Source organism: Ambystoma mexicanum, chromosome 6q (genome assembly GCF_040938575.1).
Source record: "Ambystoma mexicanum isolate Mex_15411 chromosome 6q, UKY_AmexF1_1, whole genome shotgun sequence".
NCBI lineage: Eukaryota > Metazoa > Chordata > Amphibia > Caudata > Ambystomatidae > Ambystoma > Ambystoma mexicanum.
This window is the reverse complement of record NC_090937.1, coordinates 322,578,074-322,600,387: the sequence shown is the minus strand read 5'-3', so window position 1 is coordinate 322,600,387 and position 22,314 is coordinate 322,578,074.

Here is a 22,314-nt window from a genome sequence, read left to right as displayed (position 1 = left end):
AATATGTAGCACAACCCACAGCACCTTCCACAGTAAAACCATCTAGCACGGCACCACACCCTTATGAGAGCCAAGGGGTAACTAGACAGGTAAGTACCTCCACCTTCGATATTGAAAAGTTTACACAGGACCTAGACTCACAACTAACAATGGCCCAAACTGAGTTATCCCGTCTAAGAGTTATGGGAGAACAAGCGGGGTCACTCAGCCCCTGGGGAGAATGTGATGAAATGCCCCAGTCAATTGTAGGGGCAGGGGAAGATGGATGGAAGAAGGGAGAGATATTATTCTGAATAAATGACACCCCCACACGAATCATAGAACTAAACGCAGCTGACAGTGAACGTGAGGTAGAAGAGGGAGGGGTGGCGTCAGACCGTGAGGAAGAATATTATAGTGACTTAGAGGAGCAGGAAGAAGAAAGAAGAAGGCTGGGATTTGCCACTGGTGGGGCTTCTTTTGGAGGGGGGTTGCATCCCATGGAAGAATGGAGAGGGAGGCTCAGGAACTGAACAGGGTGCATAGCTGTGATCAGAAAGACAGGGAAGAAGATACATACTAAAAGGGGGTGGGAGAAGTTCACAGTTGCCATAGGAGGGCAGGGAGGCCAAATTACATACCATGGGCTCAAATGGACAAGGCCAACTTATTCAAACAGCTACCCCCACTGTCAGGTGGCGCCAGCAAGTGGATATATACATTTGAGAAACATACAGCAGGAGTGGCCTCGGCGGTGGGGGTTGTTAAAAGCCTGATGGTATCCGCAGGAGGAGACCAAGCCAACAGGGTCTGGGCAAAGGTGGGGTTCCCCGGAATAACATTAGACTGTGACCTCCATGACGGGGCCTCGTTCAACACAGTGTGAGCACGTATGTGGGATGCATTGCGAGAAACATTCCCAGACATTACAGATTTACAGTCAGTAATGCAATGTACAATGAATGATGAGGAAGATGCAATATCTTTCAGTCTCCGGGTGTAGGACATGTGGAGGGCCGGAACGGGGACGGCCTGGGACCAATCATCGTCCCTGTTCTACTTCATTATAAAAAGGGGGCTCCCGAAAGAGGTGCAGAATGCTGTTGATAAAATAGCTGGGATCAAAGCAAAGGGATGGCCTGAAATTCAAAGCATCATAGTGTATCACTGTAAGAGGATCAAAGAGAAGGAAATGGAGATATCCCAGATAGCCCAGCGGTGGTTGGCAGACAAAGCTAAATTAGTGCAAAGTAAACCGTTGAAGGTCAGTGCAGTGGCACAGCCAACATGGCAGGAAGGGAGCGGGAGGAGGAAGACAGCCAGATGGGAATACCAAGGCAAATGGTGGCCAATTGGACATGTAACAGCCAGGATCAGTGGTCAGGGGAAAATTAATATGAGGGGCCACAGTGGTTATCAAGAGGGGGGAGGGGCAGTAGAGGAGGAGGATTCAGGGGATCAAGAGGAGGAGGTGCGGGATATGGAGGGCCTTGAGGGAGAATGCAAGGACAATGTTGGAATTGTGGGAGATGGGGACATTTTATGAGAGAATATCGTAGCAGGCCTAGTAACCCCTATCCAAACGAACACCAGACTGGACACCCCCACCCAGGGAGCCCCTATGGGCTACCGATGGGCAGGAATAGACGAGACAGCCAGCCCGACCCAAGATACATGAATAAGTGCCCAACGCCCACGCAAAATACGTCTCGACACCCCCAGTGCCATGACAATACTACCCCCATGTGCAGTAACGCTCACACCACTAGAGCAAATGGTGCACCAACAACCCTATATAGAGGTACAACAATGGTAACAGGAAATGTTTTTGATGTGGATGAACTCCCATGGCATTCAGCATAGGACAGCCCACAGAGAACACTTGCGTGTCCAGTACTGTCGATGACCCGAAACGCAGCAGAGGAACCACTGGTGGGGGAGGCGATAGGAAACAAACAATTAATTTTTATGGTGGATTCGGGAGCAGAAAAATCATGCCTCAAGGAAGGCAGGATCCCGCTTTCTAATTGGACCTTGGAAACGCAAGGATTCTCTGGAGCAGTGGCCAAGGTTCCATACACTGAAGAGCTAGACATAACAGTGGGGGGAAAAACCATACGTGCGCCCCTGCTGTACTATGAAGAGACACCCATTAATTAGCTGAGGAGGGATCTTCTCAACAAACTCAACATGACCATATCCTTCAATGATAGGGGGATAGTGTACTCTACACCAGGTATATGTGCGATCCGCACCATGTTAGTGATTCACACACACAATAGAATTTCCCTCAAACACGTGGCATACCTGTTAACCCAGACATGTTCTTACAAGGATTGAGAATACTTGCGAGGGTAGTACCAGAATTGAAAGTAAAAAAATGGTGGGTTCCTTCAGAATTCGTTTTTCGCCCAATCACGGACCCAGAAATAGTGCTTGGATCCATAGTATCCATCAACATACGTGCAGTACAAGAGTCATCCCAAAGAATAACAGTAATAGCAATGAATATGCAGGGGTGCCAGTGGAGGACAGTGCTGTGCATCAATACCAATACAGCCCTGCGAGACATGACAGATGAGGAACTTTTTTGTGACACAGAGGACGAAGGCGAAATAGTGATGGAAATTGGAATCCCCTCTGATATCATGTTCCAAAGAAGTTAAGTGCCACTACCCCTAGTAGCAGTGCTTAAAGCTCCACCAGCCTACTTTGAGGAAGATAGGTCCCAAGTATCATAGCAGCTGTGGACCACAGGACCACATGATGTAGGTTTACTGCACAAAGTGACCCCAGTGAAAATCAAGCTCAAACCAAGGGCCATTTTGCTTCGAGTGAAACAATATCCCCTATCTAGAGAAGCTGAGGAAGGGATAAAAGACACACATTATGCACTAATGACACAAGGAATAATAGTGCCATCTAACTTGCCCTGTAACACTTGCATCTACCCAATTAAATAAACTAAGGGAGGGGCGGGGAGGATGATCCACACCTACGCCCCCTCAATGACGTAGTACAGAACGAGTTCCCCCTAGTCCTGAATCCTGCTTCAATTCTATGCAATATCCAACAGAGGCCACTCACTTCACGGTGGTGGACCTAAAAAACGCCTTCTTTTCAATTCCACTTGACCAAGGTTCATGGTACCTGACAGCATTTACACAAGGGGGGGAGATATGAGCACTGTAGCTTGCCCCAAGGGTATTGTGAAAGCCCCAGTATTTTCAACAGGATATTACATGAGGATCTTGGGAACATATACACAACGAGTCCCATAATTCAGTATGTTAACGATTTGTTATTCTGCAGTAAGGATAAAAGAGAGTGCAGAAGGGACTCTTTCAATTTGCTAACACACCTTGTGCAGAAAGGGTACAAGGTAGACAGACAAAAACTGCAATACTGCTCGACTGAAGAGTTATACTTAGGTCAATTGATATCCAAAGACGGTAAAAGAATCATACCTGACAGGGCAGCCACAATAAAAGCAGTAAAAGAGCCCAATACAATAAAAGAGATGCAAAAGTTTCTCGGCGTGTGTAATTACTGCCGTGCATGGCTATTGGATTATGCAGCATTCACAAAGCCCCTTTTGCAGGCATTAAAGGAAGCACAGTGGGAAAACACACATTTACAATGGACACAGGAAATGCACACTGCTTTTGACAGTCTCAAAGAACTGATATCCATTGCCCCGGTTCTTGCGACCCACAATTATGAGCAAGAGTTTTATTTGTTCTCACAATGTAAAGGCACACTCACGACAGCTGTACTGACACAAAAGACATCCTTGGGTCACAAGCCCCAAGCATTCTACAGTGGAACACTAGATGCAGTAATGCTAGGACACTTTGCATGCGAACAGGCTCTCGCAGCCATCGCGTTCACAATAGTAAAAAGCTCTACCATTGTGATGGGATGCTCTGTCACGTTGTACGTGGAACACTCCCCATTTGCCATCCTTGAGAGATCGAAAAGCACACTAACCATTCAAAGAGCCACAACATATGAATTGATTATTTCCACTGCACACATTCATATTGAGCATTGCAAAAGTGTAAACCAAGCCACATTCATCACAGAAGCATGTACAGTAGAAGACATGCAACAGCACAACTGCGATACATACACAGGAGATGATGGTGACATGCCCAAAGCACACGAAAACACACTGTCAGAAGGAGAAATATACTTTGTAGATAGGTCAGCCGCTATAGATTGTAAGATGGGAGAAAAGCATGTGGGAGCAGCAGTAGCGAGGGTGGAGGACGGGGAGTTTGAAGTAATTGTGCAAAAAAGATTACCACCACATTTTTCCACCCAAGCAGCAGAACTGGTAATGCTCATAGAGGCGTTGCAGACCGCAAAGGGTTGCAGAGTAACAATCTACAGAGACTCTGCCTACATGGCAACAACAGTACATGGAGGGTTAGCAAGATGGGGGAGATGCGGGTTCTGAAGGACAGATGGGTCCCCAGTTCAGCACGCAGCACTACTAGGAGAACTAAGTGATGCATTAAAGAAACCTACGCTTATAGCAGTTGTGAAATGTCAGGCCCATACGCGAAGTGATGATGTCATCTCATTGTGGAATGCCATAGCAGATGCTGCCGCAAAGGATGCCTCCTATTAGCCAAAACCCCTGACAGGTGAGTACATATTATAAAAGGCAGTGGAGGACACACAACCAGAAGGGTTTAAATCATTACCAGTCCCCCAGATCATTGAGCTTCATCAAGACGCACCTAGCGAAGAAAAGGAGATGTGGGTAAAAAGGGGGTGCAGCAAGTCATCCATGGACCTGCTATGAAGGCAGAATAACACTGGCAAGGTAGTGATGCCAGCAAAATTACTAGAGGTTGCATTTAAACAGTTACACTTCCCAGCTCACAATGTAAAGCAGCACATCATTGCAGACATACAGGACAATTGGTTTTCCCCCGGAGTACAGGAACATGTAATCAAGCTGATAATAGAATGTATCACCTGCTAAACATACAACTCCAGCATGACATTAAGGACCCTCAGAGGAACATTTCCAAAACCCGAAGGGCCCTTCAGAGAACTACTAAAGACGTGGAAGAGTCTCTCCAAGGGGTTATTCACCCAAGTACAGGTCATTTGGCTGTGTTCGTGCTGGTAGAGAGATTCCCAGAAACCCCCCTTATTTTGCATAAATTAACTTTGGGTTTCACCCTAAGTTAACAGGGCGATCCTGACATGGACCCTTTGCTCACTGTTCTTAGAGAGGCACAGCTTCACCTCACGGATAATGCCCAACAAGGCTGAAACACGTGTCTGGGGTTGCTGTTGGTACTCTTGTTCAGAGGAGAATTGCCTAGTATTTTGGTGCTGAACTGCCCCTGGGCAGGACAAAGACTGATAAGCAGGGAAATTTCTTCTCTGTGAAAGGGACAGTGAGCTAAAGACTTGGTAGAGTCTATCCTAGGGGATATTCACCCAAGAACTGGTCATTTGGCTGTGTTCGTGCTGGTAGAGAGAATCCCAGACCCCCCCCCCCTTGTTTTGCATAAATTAACTTTGGGTTTCACCCTAAGTTAACAAGGCAATCCAGACGTGGACCCCTTGCTCACTGTTCTTAGAGAGGCACAGCTTCACCTCACTGATGATGCCCAACAAGGCTGAAACACGTGTATGGGGTTGCTGTTGGTACTCTTGTTCAGAGGAGAATTGCCTAGTATTTCGGTGATAGACTGCCCCTGGGCAGGACAAAGACTGATATGCAGGGACATTTCTTCTCTGTGAAAGGGACAGTGAGCTAAAGACTTGGTAGAGTCTCTCCCAGGGGTTATTCACCCAAGAACAGGTCATTTGGCTGTGTTCATGCTGATAGAGAGATTCCCAGACCCCCCTTGTTTTGCATGAATTAACATTGGGTTTCACCCTAAGATAACAGGGCGATCCAGACGTGGACCCCTTGCTCACTGTTCTTAGAGAAGCACAGCTTCACCTCACTGATGATGCCCAATAAGGCTGAAACACGTGTATGGGGTTGCTGTTGGTACTCTTGTTCAGAGGGGAATTGCCTAGTATTTCGGTGCTGGACTGCCCCTGCGCAGGACAACGACTGATATGCAGAGAAATGTCTTCTCTGTGAAAGGGACAGTGAGCTAAAGACTTGGTAGAGTCTCTCCCGGGGGTTATTCACCCAAGAACAGGTCATGTGGCTGTGTTCATCCTGGTAGAGAGATTCCCAGCCCCCCCTTGTTTTGCATAAATTAAGTTTGGGTTTCACCCTAAGTTAACAGGGCGATCCAGATGTGGACCCCTGGCTCACTGTTCTTAGAGAGGCACAGCTTCACCTCACTGATGATTCCCAACAAGGCTGAAACACGTGTATGGGGTTGCTGTTGGTACTCTTGTTCGGAGGAGAATTGCCTAGTATTTCGGGGCTGGACTGCCCCTGGGCAGGACAAAGACTGATTTGCAGGGAAATTTCTTCTCTGTGAAAGGGACAGTGAGCTAAAGACTTGGTAGAGTCTCTCCCAGGGGTTATTCACCCAAGAACAGGTTATTTGGCTGTGTTCGTGCTGGTAGAGAGATTCCCAGACCCCCCCCTTGTTTTGCATAAATTAACTTTGGGTTTCACCCTAAGTTGACAGGGTGATCCAGACGTGGACCCCTTGCTCACTTTTCTTAGAGAGGCACAGCTTCACCTCACTGATGATGCCCAACAAGGCTGAAACACGTGTATGGGGTTGCTGTTGGTACTCTTGTTCAGAGGAGTATTGCCCAGTATTTCGGTGCTGGACTGCCCCTGGGCAGGACAAAGACTGATATGCAGGGAAATGTCTTCTCTGTGAAAGAGACAGTGAGCTAAAGACTTGGTAGAGTCTCTCCCAGGGGTTATTCACCCAAGAACAGGACATTTGGCTGTGTTCGTGCTGGTAGAGAGATTCCCAGACCCCCCCGTTGTTTTGCATCCATTAACTTTGGGTTTCAGCCAAAGTTAACAGGGTGATCCAGACGTGGACCCCTTGCTCACTTTTCTTAGAGAGGCACAGCTTCACCTCACTGATGATGCCCAACAAGGCTGAAACACGTGTATGGGGTTGCTGTTGGTACTCTTGTTCAGAGGAGAATTGCCTAGTATTTCGGTGCTTGACTGCTCCTGGGCAGGAAAAAGACTGATATGCAGGGAAATGCCTCTCTGTGACAGGGAGAGTGAGCTAAAGACTTGGTAGAGTCTTTACCAGGGGTTATTCACCCAAGAACAGGTCATTTGGCTTTGTTTGTGCTGGTAGAGAGATTCCCAGACCCCCCCGTTGTTTTGCATCCATTAACTTTGGGTTTCAGCCAAAGTTAACAGGGCGATCCAGACGTGACCCCTTGCTCACTGTTCTTAGAGAGGCACAGCTTCACCTCACTGATGATACCCAACAAGGCTGAAACACGTGTATGGGGTTGCTGTTGGTACTCTTGTTCAGAGGAGAATTGCCTAGTATTTCGGTGCTGGACTGCTCCTGGGCAGGACAAAGACTGATATGCAGGGAAATGTCTACTTTGTGAAAGGGACAGTGAGCTAAAGACTTGGTAGAGTCTCTCCCAGGGGTTATTCACCCAAGAACAGGCCATTTGGCTGTGTTTGTGCTGGTAGAGAGATTCCCAGAGACCCCTGCCCCTTGTTTTGCATAAATTAACTTTGAGTTTTACCCTAAATTAACAGGGCGAGCCAGACGTGGACCCCTTGCTTACTGTTCTTAGAGAGGGACAGCTTCACCTCACTGATGATGCCCAACAAGGCTGAAACACATGTTTGGGGTTGCTGTTGGTACCCTTGTTCAGAGAAAATTGCCTAGTATTTCGGTGCTGGACTGCCCCTGGGCAGGACAAAGACAGATATGCAGGGACATTTCTTCTCTGTGAAAGGGACAGTGAGCTAAATACTTGGTAGAGTCTCTCCCAGGGGTTATTCACCCAAGAATAGGTCATTTGGGTGTGTTCGTGCTAGTAGAGAGATTCCCAGACCCCACCGTTGTTTTGCATCCGTTAACTTTGGGTTTCAGCCAAAGTTAACAGGGCGATCCAGACGTGACCCCTTGCTCACTGTTCTTAGAGAGGCACAGATTCACCTCACTGATGATACCCAACAAGGCTGAAACACGTGTATGAGGTTGCTGTTGGTACTCTTGTTCAGAGGAGAATTGGCTAGTATTTCGGTGCTGGACTGCTCCTGGGCAGGACAAAGACTGATATGCAGGGAAATGTCTACTCTGTGAAAGGGACAGTGAGCTAAAGACTTGGTAGAGTCGCTCCCAGGGGTTATTCACCCAAGAACAAGTCATTCAGCTGTGTTTGTGCTGGTAGAGAGATTCCCAGACCCCCGCCCCCTTGTTTTTCATAAATTAACTTTGGGTTTCACCCTAAGTTAACAGGGCGATCCAGATGTGGACCCCTTGCTCACTGTTCTTAGAGAGGCACAGCTTCACCTCACTGATGATGCCCAACAAGGCTGAAACACGTGTATGGGGTTGCTGTTGGTACTCTTGTTCAGAGGAGAATTGCCCAGTATTTCGGTGCTGGACTGCCCCTGGGCAGGACAAAGACTGATATGCAGGGAAATTTCTTCTCTGTGAAAGGGACAGTGAGCTAAAGGCTTGGTAGCGTCTCTCCCAGAGGTTATTCCCCCAAGAACAGGTGATTTGGCTGTGTTCGTGCTCATAGAGAGATTCCCAATCTGCCCCGCCCCATTATTTTGCATATAGACTATGCAGATATGGGAGATCGCTGTAATGGGGCTCGATATTTGATATTTGTTGTATACCCCTTCTCTCGGTGGCCCCTGTGCTCATCCAGATGCACGGTGTCTATCCAAATTCTTAGTACGAGAGGTACGATAGGTGTTCCCTCGCTGGGGTATGCGAGGGAACTCATTTGTGAATTACATGTTCAAACACATCACAGCAATGCTAGGTATAACCGACAAGCTCTGTACGATTTATCATCCATAATCGAATGGTGTCGTGGAGAAAATGAACGGGTTGCTCAAGAGTAGATTGTCAAAACTGTGTCATACACTCAAGAAGAACTTGTATTGTTAACCCCTAGCGCTTTTTAGAATGAGAAACCAACCTAGCAAGGACCACCACCTGTCACCCCACAAGATTGTGACAGGGAGAAGGATGCACACAGCCCACTCTCCCTTACGCAGGCAATCATATGCGCACCAAAGTGCTGCAATTCTAGGAGAAGGTTTTCATGAGTACCTCAGAAATTTGACAAGAGCGGCTTTAGCCATAGCCAAACAACTAGTGCCCCCGTTCACACAGGAAAATGCCATTGACACAGTAACCCCAGCCACAGATAGCCCTGACTGCCAGTTGATGACAGGCGACATGGTATACGTGAGGAGTTTTGTGCAAAGATGGAACGGGCCAAGATTTTCCAGTCCATACAAAGTAACATACTGCACTCCCACCTCGGTTAAGGTTCAGGTCCTGAAGTACTGGGTACATTTGTCAGATGTTCGTAGAGCCCATGGGAGCATAGACTGCACGGATCACAAAGGTAACAGGGATGAGCATAGTACCCAAACGTGGACAATGGGAACTGTGAGAATCTAAGAACAGGTGTCCGGGATGACACAAGAGCATAGAACACATTAATGAAGAAGTGTAAATAAATAGTTCCTCCAAGCATTGGTGATATGCGTGGCAAGATGAAATAAGAACAACATTATTTTCTCTCTCTCTCTCTCTCTCTCTCTCTCTCTCTCTCTCTCTCTCTCTCCTTCCATTTTTTCTTTCTTGATTTCACAGTTAAAATGTATATAATAATAGATTTTTCTTCCTCAGCAGTAAATTCAATCAACAGGGATTTGCCCCCCTCGGTTCCCCTCATCCAGACTTGGGGTGTGGGAGAGGAAAATGGAAGGACACGAAAAACAAAAATATTGATGTCCCTGTAACTCACCTATGAAAGTGAAAGAAAAGAAAATGAAAATAGGAAGAGCTGAGTTTAAGTGGGCGAATGTATGATAAGTAAAACACAAAAAGGTGATATACATGATTAACAAATGCTCATATTTCATTTATTAGGAGCTACAATGGGCATGGACGAGGCCCTCATGGCAACAACTAATAGTGTAGATAGAAATAGAAGAAGGAGATATGTTTATCCTAGTTATTCATATGAGTGTATGTTGTTTGTGTGTGCAGTATTATTGTTTTACACATTATTTGGCCTGTTCTTGTATTGAAGTTGATATAGGCCTACGAGGCCTAGGAGGACCATGAAAGCCAGTACAATAGGATGACACCTAGTACAGCGATGCAAGCCACCCCACAGTACCCATATGTGAATAAATTGGATTTCAGTGTATACACAATGAACAAACAAACTCCTTCAGAACTCACGTGGGTGCAGAATCACCCACATCCAACAACCATGCCTGTTCCTGAAACATCAACGGCAAAAGATCCAACCACTAGATAAGGGGGTAATGATGACAAACAAATGGCCATCGCTTATTATGACATATATACACAATGGGAGGATTGGAGGGTGACAAGCAGACCCAAGGAAGTGAGGGGGGTGGGCCTAGAAGGAAGAAGAGGGGAACACAACAGGAAAGATGGGAAGAGTATTATACATTTGGGTTAGACACAGTTGATGATCCCATCACCCCCACCTGACAAACAAATTGTATGCAGACATGAGCAGCACGGCAAAACAAACAACTTACGAAAGTTGTTATGTGTGCTCACAAATACCTCATGCCTGGGGCACAGCCAAGGTGTTTCTGCCACAAGAAATTCCATTTGCAGAGGCCCAATGTCTCCCACACCTCGCACTATGCCGTATAAAAAACATTTTTCAAGCACACACAGTTTTGTTAGAACTTTTGCAGAACGAGCGGACATGTTACTCATGGCCGTAAGGTGTAATTTGTGTAAAGGCAAAAAGAAGAAATACTGTGTAAGGCAGAAGCACTCCGAGGGCTGTCTGAAGAAATTCTCTCATGGGTACAGAAAACATGCACTCCCATATGGACCGAACACATAACTAAATTCACTTGGGTTACTGTCATCGAGAAACCCCTCAAATTGCTAAAGGACAATAGCTATGAACTGTGTTTCCATGGAGAACGGAAAAGGAATATGGGGGGAAAATAAAAACTGCAACAAAACTCTCATAATACCTGACATGAAAAAGGGAACAGCTGCAATGATGGACACATATTGGGTTTGCGAAAACATGGCATACCTGCATCTCCCACAATCATGGAGAGGCACATGCTCCCTGGCAACGCTGCATTCTGCATCAATGGTGATCTCAGAAAGCCATATTCATGAAGGAAGCACACAAGTGGCAGCCCCAAATGAGCCATCACCCATGCCACCTGAAGATGTTCCAGTGTATGCCATGTACAAAGAAGGTGGTCAAAATCGGCTGCTAAGGAAGAAGCGATCCGTGAACTACATTTCAGCCAAATCATTAGAGCTCTTGGCCCAAATACTGGATCGATTCCGGTAGTTCAGCTCCGTAGAGACATTTTTTGCTTCCCTCGTTTCCAGCATCCAGGCGAGAGAAAATGCCAATTGGTTACAGATCACAAAGTGGGAGCTCATTCAGTTGGCCAACGACACTGAAGAAGGGTTCAATGTCATCAAGGTGGAGCTCAGAGCCCTGAGATTAATGACGATGCAAAACAGATATGTGCTGGACTTGTTAACAGCAATCGATGGAGGTGTTTTCCGAAGAATCAGGAGCGCATGTTGCACATATGTACCTTCTGCAGATGCTGAAAATGTTTCCCTCTCACACGTCATAGCAGCAGTGCACGAACTCAGAGAATGGATGAAGAACGAAGGAGGGGCACAGCCCATCACCTTGTTTGATCATCTTTTTTCGTGGGTATCATCCTGGCTAGGAATGACGGTAAAGCTCCTCATTCAACTCATCGTCTTTTTGCTCCTCATTTTATGTGTGTGCCAATTGGGACTTCGATTCTGCACAAATGCAGTGCCAAATGGTACGATGATGATGGTGACAATGGGTCGTGCAAATGGTGTGGCACAAATCAAACATGAGGCAGAGGTGCAAACAGGGGATATTTCAGAGCCCAAATATAGAATGACTGCCATATACAAAACAGAGCGGATAGTTTTTATCACACAACCATAAAAGAACCTAGAGAGTTACAATGGTATAAGGAAGTATGGGTGGACCTGTAGGGTGAGGGAGGGTGCATTTATATGACCTGCACACCGATGAATATGCTAGAAGGGGGAATAGCCTCAGAACAGTATGCAGGGCATGGATGCCAATAAAAGGGACACCTGCATGGGATGAGGCAGTAGAAGAGGAGGAACAACATAAGAGATTGGGACAGCTACAGTATTCATTACTTAAGTAACAAAAGGGGGGAATAAGTGGAAGGAGAGGACATTTAAACCCCCCCTCCCCTATTCCTACACTTCCTGGGCAGGCCCAGTCGCAGCTGCTTTGGGTTCAGGGCCCCGGGCCCGCAGCACCTGTGCGGGAACACCCCTAGGAACTGTGACCCCCTTGTAGCACCCCTTACAACAGCATAGGAAGAGACGTGGATGAGACTCCATTTTGTAAGTCACTGACTCCATTTTGTAATGTTAAAACAGTCGTGAAGTTACAGAAACAAACACAGGTCTGCAGCTCTCTTAGCCAGGCGCTCACTGCAAGCAAGTTCCTCCCCCCACCTTCACACCCTTGCCGCCTCTGCAGTTGTCCGGTTCCCATGAGAAGGCTGGCAGCAAGAATGTAACAACATCCACACTGTATCTTCTGTCTTCCGTCTTACCTCAGTGACCAGATACAGCCCTCAGCAGGGGCCAGAGCAGAAGCTATCTGTCTCTATAAAACTGCCAGACACCCCCACAGACCCTGGCCATAAAAAAACATAATCCCCATGCCCCTTAGGATAGAGTCAACTGCTAGGAATGGCCCTTGAGTTCATTTGATCGTTTGTGCTCCAATATAGACAGAGCCAACATGCCTTTTGCATACAGGATTGCATAAACCAAATGGGGTCCAATGTGTATACGAGTGAACAATATTATATATATAACCATAGACACTTATGTTAAACCTTAACGTTGAACGTATGATGTATATTAACGAGGGACATACGAATGCTCATTGAAATTAATTGCAACCATGTAATGTACAATCAATAGATAATTGTACACACCAACATTAAGCTACCTCATTTTTCTAAGTGCATAAAAACAAATGTAATGTATGTGTAATATCGTGTATATTGACAAGCCACAATCTCCACTAAAGTTGCACAAACAAGCTCTTAATTATGAATTGCCTTTTTCTCTATAAATATAAAAGACGGACATTGATTCGAGCACGTGTTTTTGTTTGATATACTCTTCTGTTTTTCTTTGTTATGATAAGAGGGTTCTACGTTATTTCGCTGCAGTATTTTTCATCGCAGGTTTTTTCATCGCTGTTTTTTTCTGAAAAACTCATCCTTTTTTTTTTTATTCCCTTACACCCACAACCATATATTTAATTTTTTAACCCCCCCCCCCAAAAGAAAAACGATGAGTTTTTTTTCGAAATAAAAACGGCGATGATAAAACACGCAATGAAAAATACTGCAGTGAAATGTGTGTATACTGATAAGAGTGCCTAGTCAAATAGAAAATAGAGTATGCTTCAACCTAGTACGACTCGTGTGTAACACAGCACGTCACGTGTAAAAAGCTTGTATGTAAAATTGTGCTCTTCTAAAAGGTCTTGTTTCTCTGCACAACAAGGAACCGTACCACAAAGAAGTCTTGATTCCCTCATGTCCATCAAAGTGTCAAATAGGTCAGCGAAGAGTTAATGATGCTTTGGACATTCGATCAATGAACCCCCACAATGAAATTTATACCGACAATGATGTGTGCTTTCTGTGACCCAGTCATTTCAGCTATATATTTAGAATCCTCTTTGTTGTTACCAGGTGGACACACCAGACCATACAATGACCCCATGAGCTATACCCCCAAGTAGTATATTCTCAATTGTTTAAACAGGTCAAGCGCAGTATTTAACAGATGAAGCCTGTTTTATGACCGGTAATAAATAACAAACCTCTGAACTATGCTTCTACAAGTATTAAGATACAGGTCTCTGAGGTCACCGGATGAACAAATCATGGTAGTGAATGAATGGGAATGTGTGGCCACAAGGGCACATGTTACATGAGTAGGATGGCACAGGAAACCTAAGTGTCAACACAGCATACCAACTCGATGAGCCCAGCTGACCAATTGAACCGGGATACAACGTCATCTTACCACGTGCCTTCGGACCAACCGATTACCTCTGACCCTATGGCATCTATAAGTGACCTCCCTTAGTAACCAATCACGACTACTTTTGTGCCCCTTAGGCCTTTCCCTTGTTTGATGACAATATTGTTGTATAAAAACAGGTTATAAAATGTTTTCTGCAGAGCGCACTTGGCCTGAGCAGAGTAGATCCTGCTTGCCCTATTTTAGATAAAGCTTTCTGTATCTCCAGATCTTGGTCTAATTCCCTCCTGAGATGCGTTATTATTGATTCCATTGGGAGATTTAACTGTTCTCTTGGGGAGTCTCTCACTTACAATGTATATAAAGAGAATCCTAGTAAACATTTATCAAATTTATATTATCTATATTCAATGAAAAAACTTTGTTACAGGAACATTATGGTTAAGTTGATCTACTAAAAACCTATGAAATACAGTAAAAAAATGTTGTTAAAGGAACGTTATGGTTAAGTTGCGCTACTAAAAACCTGTGAAATTCAGTGAAAAAAACTATGTTAAAGGGACATTATAGTTTCAATTAAAACCGAAAAACCTCTGAAAGTCGCCAGTTATGGTAACCTAAGCAACCATAACTCGCGCCACCACTGTGCACTGCTAAGACTAACACCCAGGACATAAAGGATGACTCACAAACATCATTGATGACATCACTGATGGCATCACATGTCTGGCTCCCTCTTTTTTCCTTTATTGACATATGTAGGCCAGTAACAATCAGGAACTAACAATTCAAATAAAAAGTATTATATTTATAGACAAGCTTCAAATATGTTCTTACAGTAATTCACTTGGGGTTCACTCATAGCATATGAAACATATACATAGGGGAAAACATAGACTTGGAAGACAGCGATGCTTTCTATGTATGAAGATGATCAGTAAGGTTATCAACACTTTTTATAGTTCTGCTGTTTTATTATTACTGTACTTTCCCTGGATACTTTCCTTAGGATCTAGTCACATTATGTGATAGTTATACACATGGAAGTAGTAGCTTTGAAGCAGCGCAATTATTTCTGTGCATGAAGATAATCAGTAAGGTTATGAAGATTGTTTGGTAATACTACTGTTCTTTTGTTCACTTCATTTTCCCTGCATATGCTCATATGTGTTGTTGTCTGTTTGTGTTTTGTTTGCAATTATGCAATTATGTAGTAAGTGGGTTTTATTAGCTATTTATTAAATGTTTTATAGTATGCAAAACTCTTATAAGAAAGCATTTATCATTTTACTATTCAACATGGCAAGATTATTAATATTGCACCTCCATCATGTATGCTGCACACAATGCCTTGTTTCTACATGAGTAGCTTAGTATACTGGAAAGAACTTCATAATAGAATGCTATTTGTATAAATGCACTGCTTAATGCACAATGTACCTCATGATATGTATTCCAATGATCCTTGACACTTTTTTATCAACATTACAATGAGAATCCCTTGTACAGACTTTTCATGAAAAGTAAATGCACATCTGATATCATCAGTGATGTCATCAATGACATTTGTGATGTCGTATTTGATATCCTGGGTGTTAGTCTTAGCAGTGCACAGTGGAACCATAACGTCCCTTTAACAAAGTTTTTGTTTACTGAATATATATATATATATATATATATATATATATATATATATATATATATATATATATATATATATGTATATATATATATATATATATATATATGTATATATATATATATATATATATTCAATGAAAAAACTTTGTTAAAGGGGCGTTATGGTTAAGTTGCGCTACTAAAAACCTATGAAATTCAGTGAAAAAACTTTGTTGAAGGGACGTTATGGTAAAGTTGTGCTACTAAAAACCTATGAAATTAAGTGAAAAAACTTTGTCAAAGGAACGTTATGGTTCCAAGTAAAACCGAAAAACACTTGAAATTCGCCAGTTATGGTAAGCTAAGCAACCATAACTCGCACCACCACCATGCACTGCTAAGACTAACACCCAGGACATCAAAGATGACATCACAAATGTAATTGATGACATCACTGATGACATCACATGTGTATGTACTTTTCATGAAATATGTGTACAAGGGATTCTTATTATAATGTTGCGAAACAAGTGTCAAGGATCATTGCAATAAATATCATACCCTAATTAGTGCATTGAACGATGCATTGATATAAATAGCATTCTATTATGGGGTTCTATCTAGTATACTAAGCTACTGATACAGAAACATAACATGGTGTGCAGTGTACAAGATGAAGGTATAATATTCGTAATGTTAATATGTTGAATAATGAAATGATAATTGTTTTCTTAATAGATTTTTGTGTACTGTGAAATATTTAATATGTAGCTAATAAAACATTACTATAGACAAAACACAAAGACACAAGAACACATACCAATATGGGTATATACAGGGAAAGTGAAGTTAGCAAAAAAGTACAAGTAGTAGCAGAAACAATTCATAACTTAACTGATTATTTTCATGCAAATAAATGATTGCTCTGTTTCAAAGCTGCTATTCACCCTATGTATATGTATCACTTGATGTGATTGGACCCACAGGGAAAGTACAGCCATAAAAAAAAAAAACAGAACTATCAGAAAGTGCTCATAAGTCTATTGATTATCTTTATGCACAAAAAGGATTGCTGTCTTTCAAGCTTGTGTCTTCCCGTATGTATATGTTTCATATGATGTGACTGGACTCTAACAGAATTACTGTAAGAACCTACTTGAAGGATACGTCTACAAATAAAATAAAATGTTTAGTTTCTGACTGTTACTGAAGAAAACCATGGGGCCTAGATATGTCAGCAAAAGAAAAAAGAGTGAGCCAGACATGTGATGTCATCAGTGATGTCATCAATGACATTTGTGATGTCATCTTTGATGTCCTGGGTGTTAGTCTTAGCAGTGCACGGTGGTGGCGCGAGTTATGGTTGCTTAGCTTACCATAACTGGTGAATTTCAAGGGTTTTTCGGTTTTACTTGGAACCATAACGTTCCTTTGACTGAATTTCATAGGTTTTTAGTAGCGCAACTTTACCATAACGTCCCTTTAACAAAGTTTTTTCACTGAATTTCATAGGTTTTTAGTAGCGCAACTTAACCATAACGTCCCTTTAACAAAGTTTTTTCATTGAATTTCATAGGTTTTTATTAGTGCAACTTAACCATAACGTCCCTGTAACATTTTTTTTTTACTAAATTTTAAAGGTTTTTATTAGTACAACGTGACCATAACATCCTTTTCAATAGATGAAGACCACTAACATCTTTGTCATTATGTCTGCGGCGTCTCGGTGTAGGAAGGAAAATCTTTTACCAAGATGGCCACCATGGAAAGGGAAGGCGGGGTGTATAAAGAACACAACGGCGCATGAGCGGGGTTGGGGGGGCACAGGGGAGACACATGGGCATGAGCTGGGGGTGAGAGGGAACAGGGTACAAACGGGGCATGAGCAGGGGGTGGGGGGAAAAAGGAAGGAAACACAGGGCATGAGCGCTGGTGGGGGGAACATGAGAGAGACACGGGGTATGAGCAGGGGGTGGGGAGGAACACGAGGGAGACACAGTGTATGAGCGGGGGGGTACAGGGCACATACGGGACATGAGCGGGGGTGAGGAGGAAAGGAGAGAGACAAGGGGCATGAGCAGGGTGTGGGGGGAAGACGAGGGAGACACGGAGCATGAGCGGGGGGCGGGGGTTAACACGAGGGAGACACGGGGCATGAGTGGGGGGTGGGGGGAAACAGGAGACAGACACGTGGCATGAGCAGGGGGTGGGGTCAACAGGAGAGAGACACGGGCCATGAGCGGGGTTGGGGAGAACAGCAGACAGACACAGGGCTGAGCGGGGGGGTGGGGGGAACAGGAGACAGACACGGGGCATGAGCGGGGGATGGGGGGAACAGGAGACAGATACGGGGCATGAGCAGGGGTGGGGAGAACAGGAGACAGACACGAGGAATGAGCAGGGGGTGGGGGGCAACAGGAGACAGGAAACAGACACGGGGCATGAGCGGGGGGGTGTGGGGGGCAACAGGAGAGAGACACGGGGCATGAGCGGGGGGTGGGGGGCAATAAGAGACAGACACGGGGCATGAGCGGGGGGGGACAGGAGACAGACACGGAGCATGAGCGGGGGGTGGGGGGCAACAGGAGACAGACACAGGGCATGAGCGGGGGTGGGAGGAACAGGAGACATGAGCGGGGGGTGGGGAGAACAGGAGACAGACACAGGGCATGAGCGAGGGGGTGGGGGCAACAGGAGACAGACACGGGGGTGTGGGGGGCAACAGGAGAGAGACACGGGCATGAGCGCGGAGTGGGGGGGTACAGGAGACAGACACAGGGCATGAGCAGGGGGTGGGGGGCAACAGGAGAGAGACACAGGGCATGAGCGGGGGGTGGGGGGGTACAGGAGACAGACACGGGGCATGAGCAGGGGTGGGGGGCAACAGGAGAGAGACACGGGGCATGAGCGGGGGGTGGGGGGGTACAGGAGACAGACACAGGGCATGAGCAGGGGGTGGGGGGCAACAGGAGAGAGACACAGGGCATGAGCGGGGGGTGGGGGGGTACAGGAGACAGACACGGGGCATGAGCGGGGGTGGGGGGCAACAGGAGAGAGACACGGGACATGAGCGGGTGGGAGGAACAGGAGACAGACACGGGGCATGAGAGGGGCGTGGGGGGCAACAGGAGACAGACACGGGGCATGAGCGGGGGGTGGGGGGCAACAGGAGAGAGACACGGGACATGAGCGGGTGGGGGGAACCGGAGACAGACACGGGGCATGAGCGGGGGGGCAACAGGAGACAGACACGGGGCATGAGCGGGCGGTGGGGGGTACAGGAGACAGACACGGGGCATGAGCGGGGGTGGGGGGCAACAGGAGAGAGACACGGGGCATGAGCAGGGGGTGGGGCGAACAGGAGACAGACACGGGACATGAGTGGGGGGTGGGGGGAACAACAGAGACAGACACGGGGCAGGAGCGGGGGGTGGAGAGCAACAGGAGACAGACACGGGGCATGAGCGGGGGGTGGGTGGCAAAAGGAGACAGACACGGGGCATGAGCGGGGGATGGGGGGCAACAGGAGACAGACAAGGGGCATGAGCGGGGGGTGGGGGGCAACAGGAGAGACACGTGGCATGAGCGGGGGTGAGGGGCAACAGGAGACAGACACGGGGCATGAGCGGGGGGTGGGGGGAACAGGAGACAGACACGGGGCATGAGCGGGGGGTGGGGAGAACAGACACGGGGCATGAGCGGGGCGGTGGGGGGCAACAGGAGACAGACACGGGGCATGAGCGGGGGGGTGGGAGGAACAGGAAAAAGACACGGGGCATGAGCAGGGGGTGGGGAGAACAGGAGACAAACACGGGGCGTGAGCGGGGGGCAACAAGAGAGAGACACGGGCATGAGCGTGTGGGGGGAACAGGAGACAGACACGGGGCATGAGCGGGTGAGGGGAACAGGAGACAGACACGGGGCATGAGCAGGAGGGGTGGGGGCAACAGGAGATAGACACGGGGCATGAGCAGGGGGTGGGGGGAACAGGACACAGACATGGGGCATGAGCGGGGTGTGGAGAGAACAGGAGACAGACACGGGGCATGAGCGGGGGGAACAGAAGACAGACATGGGGCATGAGCGGGGGGTGGGGGAAGGGGAGAGAGACACGGGGCGTGAGCGGGGGTGGGGGGAGGGAGAGAGACACACGGGGGTGGGCGGGGTGGGCGGGAGGGAGAGAGACACACGGGGCGTGGGCGGGAGGGAGAGAGACACACGGGGCATGTGCGGGGGGTGGGCGGGAGGGAGGGAGACACACGGGGCATGAGCGGGGGGTGGGCGGGAGGGAGAGAGACACACGGGGCATGAGCGGGGGGTGGGCGGGAGGGAGAGAGACACACAGGGCATGAGTGGGGGATGGGCGGGAGGGAGAGAGACACACGGCGCATGAGTGGGGGTGGGCGGGAGGGTGAAAGACACAAGGGGCATGAGCGGGGGTGGGCGGGAGGCTGAAAGACACAAGGTGCATGAGCGGGGTGGGCGGGAGGGTGAAAGACACAAGTGGCATGAGCGGGGGTGGGCGGGAGGTAGAAAGACACGGGGCAAGAGCAGGGGTGGGCGGGAGGGAGAAAGACCCGGGCAAGAGCGGGGGTGGGCGGCAGGGGGAAAGACACAGGGCAAGAGCGGGAGTGGGCGGCAGGGGGAAAGACACGGGGCAAGAGCAAAAGCGGGGGTGGGCGGGCGGTTGATAGACACGCGGGGCAAGAGCGGGGGTGGGCGGGAGGGAGAAAGACGCGGGGCAAGAGCGGGGGTGGGCGGGAGGGAGAAAGACACGGGGCAAGAGCAGGGGTGGGTGGGAGGGAGAAAGACACGGGGCAAGAGCAGGGGTGGGCGGCAGGGGGAAGACACGGGGCAAGAGCGGGGGTGGGAGGGAGGGGGAAAGACACGGGGCAAGAGCGGGGGTGGGAGGGAGGGGGAAAGACACGGGGCAAGAGCGGGGTGGGCGGGAGGGGGAAAGAGAAACGGGGCAAGAGCGGGAGTGGGCGGGAGGGGGAAAGAGACACGGGGCAAGAGCGGGGGTGGGCGGGAGGGGGAAAGAGACACGGGGCAAGAGCGGGGGTGGGTGGGAGGGGGAAAGAGACACGGGGCAAGAGCGGGGGTGGGAGGGAGGGGGAAAGACACGGGGCAAGAGCGGGGGTGGGCGGCAGGGGGAAAGACACCGGGTAAGAGCGGGGGTGGGTGGCAGGGGGAAAGACAGGGGGCAAGAGCGGGGGTGGGAGGAAGGGGGAAAGACACGGGGCAAGAGCGGGGGTGGGAGGGAGGGGGAAAGACATGGGGCAAGAGCGAGGGTGCGGGGCAAGAGCGGGGGTGGTCGGGAGGGAGAAAGACATGGGGCAAGAGCGGGGGTGGGCGGGAGGGAGAAAGACACGGGGCAAGAGCGGTGGTGGGCGGGAGGGAGAAAGACACGGGGCAAGAGCGGGGGTGGGTGGGAGGGAGAAAGAGACGGGGCAAGAGCGGGGGTGGGAGGCAGGGGGAAGACACGGGGCAAGAGTGGGGGTGGGAGGGAGAAAGACACAGGGCAAGAGCGGGGATGGGAGGGAGGGGGAAAGACACGGGGCAAGAGAGGGGGTGGGTGGGAGGGGGAAAGAGTCACGGGGCAAGAGCGGGGGTGGGCGGGAGGGAGAAAGAGACACGGGGCAAGAGCAGGGGTGGGAGGGAGGGGGAAAGAGACATGGTGCAAGAGCGGGCGTGCGGGGCAAGAGCGGGGGTGGGCGGGAGGGTGGTAGACACGCGGGGCAAGAGCGGGGGTGGGCGGGAGCATGATAGACATGCGGGGCAAGAGCGGGGGAGGGCGGGAGGGTGAAAGACACGAGGCAAGAGCGGGTGTCGGCGGGATGGAGAAAGACACGGGGCAAGAGCGGGGGTGGGCGGGAGGGAGAAAGACACGGGGCAAGAGCAGGGGTGTGCGGGAGGGGGAAAGACACGGGGCAAGGCGGGGCAAGTGCGGGGGTGGGCGGGAGGGGGAAAGACACAGGGCAAGACGGGGCAAGAGCGGGGGTGGGCGGGAGGGAGAAAGACACGGGGCAAGAGCGGGGGTGGGCGGGAGGGGGAAAGAGACATGGGGCAAGAGCGGGGGTGCGGGGCAAGAGCGGGGGTGGGCGGGAGGGTGATAGACACGTGGGGCAAGAGCAGGGGTGGGCGGGAGGGTGGAACAGGAAAAAGACACAGGGCATGAGCAGGGGGTGGGGAGAACAGGAGACAAACACGGGGCGTGAGCGGGGGGGGCAACAAGAGAGAGACACGGGCATGAGCGTGTGGGGGGAACAGGAGACAGACACGGGGCATGAGCGGGAGGGGTGGGGGGCAACAGGAGATAGACACGGGGCATGAGCGGGGGGTGGGGGGAACAGGACACAGACATGGGGCATGAGCGGGGTGTGGAGAGAACAGGAGACAGACACGGGGCATGAGCGGGGGGAACAGAAGACAGACATGGGGCATGAGCGGGGGGTGG